The sequence below is a fragment of the Amblyomma mixtum genome, chromosome 5 (genome assembly GCF_055824585.1).
Source record: "Amblyomma mixtum isolate Tamu chromosome 5, ASM5582458v1, whole genome shotgun sequence".
Classification (NCBI taxonomy): Eukaryota; Metazoa; Arthropoda; class Arachnida; order Ixodida; family Ixodidae; genus Amblyomma; species Amblyomma mixtum.
In genome coordinates this window covers 42,291,919-42,299,053 of record NC_143016.1, presented here as the reverse complement: position 1 = coordinate 42,299,053, position 7,135 = coordinate 42,291,919, and positions in this window count along the sequence as shown.

Below are 7,135 nucleotides of genomic sequence, written 5' to 3'. Positions count from 1 at the left end.
ATCTATCGCCTGCTAAACTGTGCACGTTTCAGTACTTCATAGTGCGGCGAAAAAAGAAAACGAATGTACAATGACCGACCCTAGTTCAAACTATAACTCGAATGCGAGTGAAACCGACTGCAGCGCACACGCAGAACTGCCAGCCTGCAGCGCCGGCATGCTAGAACACGCTGTTTCTGTATTGTCAATTTCTGCGCTCAGGGCACGTTCACCTCATTGGTACCCGACCAAGCTCAGCCATACGACTACAAAGTAAAGCTATACAGCTTCCGCAGAAACTTCGCAGTTATAAATAAAAATTCGTCCTGGTACGCTCTACCAACTGAGCTAACCGGTACGGCTAGCATATATAAGTATTCTAGGCACTGTGCATTGGGCGAGGGAGTTTCTGTGGAAGCTGTGTGGCTTTCTTTTGTAGCCGATTGCGCTGATCCAGGCCGTCGTTCGCCAGGAGTTCGCGAACGTGGGCCTGAATTCTGGCCTGCCTTCTGCGTCGTCCTGTTTGCCAACCACCGTTCCACTGGTTGCTGCGACTCCGACCATACTGCCACGTTACCGCTACCGGAATCCTCGGACGACCGACTAATTTGCTTCACCTGTTCGCGTGTCGGACACATTTCCCGCCACTGCCGCAGCCGTTGGTTTTCACCCCCTCACCTTCGCTTTACTTACGATCGTCGTGCCGACTAATGATCTAGTTCTAATTATTATGATCGTCGTGCCGACTACGAAACACGCCAGACGTCTGTCTTCCCGTGCTGAGTTTCCACACGCCTTCGACACTCCGACCCCGCGAAGGTCCAGCCTATAGTTCACTATCCAGCCGCTCACCTTCCCCTCAGGTCCGCCCCTCCCGTTCTCCGCAATTTCGACGCCCGTCCACTCCACCCTTACCTAGCTCTCACTCGGAAAACTAACCAATGCAACTCCCGGAGGTGACGCTGCATTGATGAGCGGGCCCGAAAATCCTCTCCTGACCCTCGCTCCTCGCCGCAACCTTCTCGATATCTGCGTGGACGGCGCACCAGTTACCGTTCTGATTGGCACTGGCACCCAAATTTCTGCTTTGAGCTCCTCCTTTCGCCGTCGTCTGAAGAAGGTTGTGACACCTGCCGTTTCCTCAGCATTTTGCGTCGCCGACGGAAGGACTGCTGCCGTTGTTGTACTGTGCACTGCGCGTGTTTGCATTGCCGGTGTTATACTACACCTATCGTGTTCACTGTCCTCGACCATTACACCCCCGATGTGATACTCGGCATGCATCGACTTTTTAACAAAGCACGCGGAGCTAATTGATTACTCCGCTGGCCTTCTTCGTTTGGACTTGCCGCTCTGCTCAGAAAGCGCCGATACCAAGCCGCCTCGCTTACGTGCCGGTGAATTTACTCGCCTGCCGCGCGGCGCTGCGGTCTGTGTCCCAATGTCCCCGTTTCCCGCCGTTCCTGATGGTGCCTACGTCACGTACCCAATCAAAAACATTGCCCTCCAGCGTAACGTCATCCTTCCACACACAGCCCTGACCGTCACCGGCAACCGCACCTACCTTCCGATTCTGAACTTCAGTCTCTCTCCCCAGGCATCGCACTCGCTGAACTGGTTCCTTTGGCCGAATGCACAGTTTCTGCTCTCACAGCTGAGCCTAACTCATGGTCTCCATGCCTTTCCTCGCTCGGCCGCTTCACGCCCGGACCCTACTTCCGCAATGATCGCCATGCCATCATTGATCGCCATGAATGACCATGCCAACGCCCTCTGCGTCCTTTTAGCTTCCTACAGTGACGTCTTCGATTTCGGGAATCGTCCTCTTGTCCAAACTACTGTCGTGACCCATCGCACCAATACAGGCGATGCCAGCCCTATACACAGAAGGCCCTATCGTGTTTCTCTTCCTGAGCGCCATGTCATCTAGAAAGAGGTGGACAAGATGCTGGTGAACAACATTATCGAGCCTTCTAGCAGCCCTTGTGCATCCCCTGAGGTGTTGGTCAAAAATAAAGATGGCAGCTGGCGCTTCTGCGTCGACTATCGTCATCTTAAGTAACAAAGAAAGACGTCTATCCTCTTCCTAGAATTGACGACACCCTCGACTGTCTACATGGTGCCAGCTATTTTTCTTCTATTGATCTCCGTTCAGGCTACTGGCAGATTGCTGTTGAAGAACGGGATCGTGAGAAGACTGTCTTTGTCACCCCCGATGGCCTGTACCGATTCAGAGTTATGCCTTTCGGCCTCTGTAACGCTCCTGCCACCTTCGAGCGCATAATGGACTCGCTTCTGCGTGGCTTCAAATGAACGACGTGCTTGTGCTACCTAGACGATGTTGTCGTTTTCTCTCCCACGTTCGAAAGCCACCTACGCCGTCTTGCTACTGTCCTTGCTGTCTTCCGTCGCGCTGGTCTCCAACTGAACTCCAAGAAGTGCAGCTTCTGCCAGCGCCAAATTAAGGCCCTCGGCCACTTGGTTGATGCTTCTGGTGTAAAGCCCGACCCTGACAAAGTTCGTGCCGCTCATGGGTCCCCCACCCCCGATTCCTCGAGCGATGTGCGAAGTTTCCTCGGGCTCTGCTCGTATTTCCGCCGGTTTATCCCAAACTTCGCCCACACGGCCCGTCCCCTTACCACCCACCTGAAGAAGGATGTCCCTTTCTCCTGGGGCCTTGACCAAGCACCCCCCCCCCCCCCCCCCCGAAATTTTTTCGACTGTCACCGACCGCAGCATGGTCCAAGTACATATCGCGACTTCTGCTATAGCTTTGTTTTTGCCTGGATCGTCTGTCTTTCCGTGTGTAAAGTATACTCTCTGTGATTGCGCGAGATGTTTATTTGCCTTGTTTGCCGCATTATATGGAGTGACTTTTGCTTAGACACGTAGATGTAATGGAGGCATACGGGTATTTAAGTATCTTGTTGCGAGGTTTTATGTATACATACAGTGACTTTGTTTCCAGCCACACTTTTTTGTCCTTTGTCAAGTTGTTCAGTCAGGCATGCTGCCGGGCTAGTTGGTTTAGCATCTTGAAATTTGGAATAAAACCACCTTGGCGCAAATAACATCAGAATTTCCTCGTCTTTTTTGACCCTGTGAAATTATTTGCGCCAAGGTGGTTTTATTCAAAATCTCAAGTTGTCAAGTTGTATCTTCGCAATTCTAATAGTTCATTTTATCTTCGCACTTCTAATGCATATTTTGCAGAACTACTCGTTTGTTCATGTGGTCGCTGTTGCGACTAAAATTTCGGTGCAATTACTCGCAATACATGACCGGTGACAGCTGCTGCTGCGCAGTACACTAGAACGAAGGACAGCGTCACTGAGATTTTTCCCTGGCCGTTGCATATGTGCAGAAATGTAAAGGTTCTTGAACGACAAAGATTCATTAAAATATTTGTCCTCTACTTGCTCATTTCATTACCTTTAGGTTTTTCATATCAATGGCATGCACTGCTTTGTTGGTTTCGGAATGATGTAGTTCTAGACTCCGTGTGATATTTTCTTTACTTAGCAAATACTGAAAAACATGGAAGCATTGGTATCAGTTATGTCTGCCACGATTTTTAAGATATAGGAATATACATTCTTTTATTTAAAAAATACATATCTAGAGAGTGAGTCTACAGAGTGAGTAGCTTTATCGAATACACAACGTCATTGTCAATGGGAATGCAGTTCTTATTCTCGCGTTTGATCCCTCCACACATTCTATGAGGAGGGCGCGCCGCAACAACATAAGCCCCCCCCCCCCCGAACAAAATTTCTGGCTACTGGCTACCTGGCTACGGCACTGATTCTGACTGACACATTTTTCCGTGTTGGTCTCGACCTGCTTGGTCCTTTGCCCACATCAACTTCCGGGAACAAGTGCATTACCGTTGCGACCGATTACAGTATACCCGGTATACGCTATAAGGCGCGCTATCCCTACCAGCTGTGCCTTCGATGTCACCGACTTTCTTCGCTATGACGTCGTCCTACTTCATGGCGCTCCTCGTCAACTGCTTACGGATCGCGGCTCCTGCTTTCTTTCTAAAGTTGTCCACGACCTTCTGCGCTCATGCTCCACTCGCCGCAAGTTCACGACGGCCTACCATCCTCAGACCAACGGCCTTACTGAGCACCTTAACCGCACCCTGACGGACATGCTGTCTATGTACAGTCTTTGCCCAAAGTAACCCGGCACAGGTGGTTTGTTTCTTAGCCGCGTAGCGAAGTACTCATGACAGCCCTTAAGCTCTGATTCTGTGTAAAGTAAGGCGAGACCTTGTCCTTACATTATGGCACCGTTCGGTCTTTAGGGCTGCTGTAAATGCTCCGTTATACGTTTGAGAAGCAAGAACCTGTTGCTCGGTTACTTTTGGCAAAGACTGTACGTCTCAGACCACCATCGTGTAAAGACGTCAGTTTACCTTTCATGACGTTCGCCTATAATTCCACACGCCATGATACCACCGGCTACTCCCCCTTCTACCTGCTCTTTGGCCGCGACCCATTGCTATACTCTTTGACAGCATGCTGCCTCATGACCCTTCTACCAGCAGTTACGCTTGTGACGTCATTGCCCGTGCTGACTCCGCCTCCAAATCACACGGGATCGTCTCGACGCTTCACAACGCGCTCAAAAACGTCGGTACGACTTTCGTCACCGTGACGCCCACTACCCTCCCGGCTCCCTCGTACTCCTCTGGCTCCCTGCACGTCGTGTGGGCCTGTGTGAGAAGTTGCTGCCTCGTTACGCGGGTCCTTACCGCGTCTTGAGGCAACTGAGCAATGTGACCTACGAAATCACGCCCCTGCCTCGCCACACTCCACCCGCGGACCCCTCCACACAGCTCGTGCACGTTGCTCGTCTTAAGCCCTACCATTCAAACCCACCACCTTAGGACGCCCAGGGACTGTGCTTCATTCTGCGTGGCGGAAGGGGGGGGGGGGGGGGGGGGGGTAGTGTTATGGTGCATAGTCGCGAGGCGAAGACGACGTTGTTTTGACACTCGGCAGTTGACGGCGACGAGGACATTGCAGTTAGTGCTTAGGGCAACTTGGTTTGGTGTGCCTTCTGACTGCGGCCTGTCGCGTCTGCTGCTGAGCTAACCCCTGTAATATTATGGCTGCGCTTGGGTGCGGATATATGCCAGTGACTCCCTTTCAAATCTAATCCGCATTGGGAAATTTCCCCAAACATTTGACCTCGGTTATAGGCCGCAACGCGCTGATCTTACGGTGATGCTGCACAATATGAGTTATGTCGCAGCACAAATAAATGAGTGAATAAACGACGCCGGCTGCAGTGCGCCTCTCCAACGTTCAATTCGGCTTCCGCCCAAACATCTCTGCGCAAGACGTACTTCTTGCCCTTAAAGAGTACCTCTTTTGCACCAGGCGCCGTACAGCTAGTACGCGAGTCATACTGGCCCTGGATATTCATAAGGCTTTCGACGCAATAAGCCATGACCATATCCTCACGACATTAGCCACCACGGGATGCGGCACCCGCATATGGCAATATATTCGGGCCTTCCTTCAGGGACGCACGGCAGAACTCCACCTTGGGAATATTGCCTCCCAGCCTTTCCCCCTGCCTAACCGGGGTACCCCTCAAGGGGCGGTTCTGTCACCTTTACTTTTTAACATTGCCCTAGCGCCACTGGCAAAGGCCCTTGCTGCTATCCCAGGGCTGCACACAGCCATATACGCAGATGATATAACCCTCTGGACAACGGGAGGATCCCTTGGAACAGCCCAGGATATCCTGCAATCTGCCATAGACATCACCACCACTCATTTATCAAACACAGGCCTCCGTTGCTCTCCAAATAAATCGGAACTCCTGCAACTGAAGCCCCTCCCCAGTGACCCCCAGATCGAACTACACATGTTCGGCAATCCAGTGCCCATTGTGCCTCAGGTGAAGATTCTCGGCCTTCTCATTAGCAACACATTCGATGCAACCACCACCCTTCAGCTCTTGCAAAGACAGACCAAACAGGTCGCTGCACTATCAGGCGGGTGGCAGCACGCAATCATGGGCTGTCTGAACGGGCGACCCTCAATATGACAAATGCACTAATCATTAGCCGCATTATATACCACCTCCCATACCACATACTCACTCAGCGGCAAACACAACAGGCAGACATCCTAATACGCACGGCTGTTACCTCCGCCCTACGTCTTCCACGGACGCTTAGCATGAAACGTCTCCTGGCCACTGGTACCCACACTACAGTGACCGAATTAATGGAGGCTCAACGCACCAATCAATTAGTCCGCCTGAGTCGCACAGAAACAGGACAACGCCTACTGCGACAGCTACGTCTCAATCCACCCATTCCCAACCCAACAAGTCCTACACCTTACATGATCTCTCTGCGCACTCAGGATCACATATATCAGAAGCCCCTACCGCGCAATATGAGCGCTAGTCTCCATCAGGGTAGGTGGCATGCACGAGCGAGCTATTACACGAAAACATACAGCAACCGCTCCGATATCCTTTATGTCGACGCGGCAGAAAATTCGAAACTGGGATATTTCACGGCAGTCGCAGCCTATGAAGACAGCACAGTGGGGGCCGCCGCCACTATCCGGACTAATTCGCCTGGTGGTGGTGGTGAAAAACATTTATAGTGCAATAAATATTTACAGAGAGGTGATTGGTGTAGGCCCTATTGGCCTTTTCCCTTAACAATACTAGGTGGAGCCCCTATTCCGGGGCCCCATTGGCAAGCAACGCCGCCCGGGCGCGTCCGGTGAACCAAGGCCTTTTGGGTCTTTAGGTCCTGACAGCCGAGCAGGGCCGCCTCCCAGTCCTCTCTGGTGGGGTTGGTGTTGGGGGGGATAGATGGGTTGGATTGACACGCCCAAACCATGTGGAAGGTGTCAGCCACCTCCCCACAGAACTGGCACGTGCCATCAAAGTATTCGTTGAAATGTTTAAGTACCGCCGGGCACAGTACAGTGTTAGTAAGAATTTTGATGAGGAGGCGCTCGTCAGCGCGATCCAGTCCCTTACAAGGGCAGAAGCGACCTGCAGAAGCGGAAGGAGCCGCCATCGCACTTGCTCTGGCCCACTCCACCATTGACAAAAACGTAACCGAAATTTGCACAGATTCCCAGGCCGCGTACCGCCACTACCTAAAGGG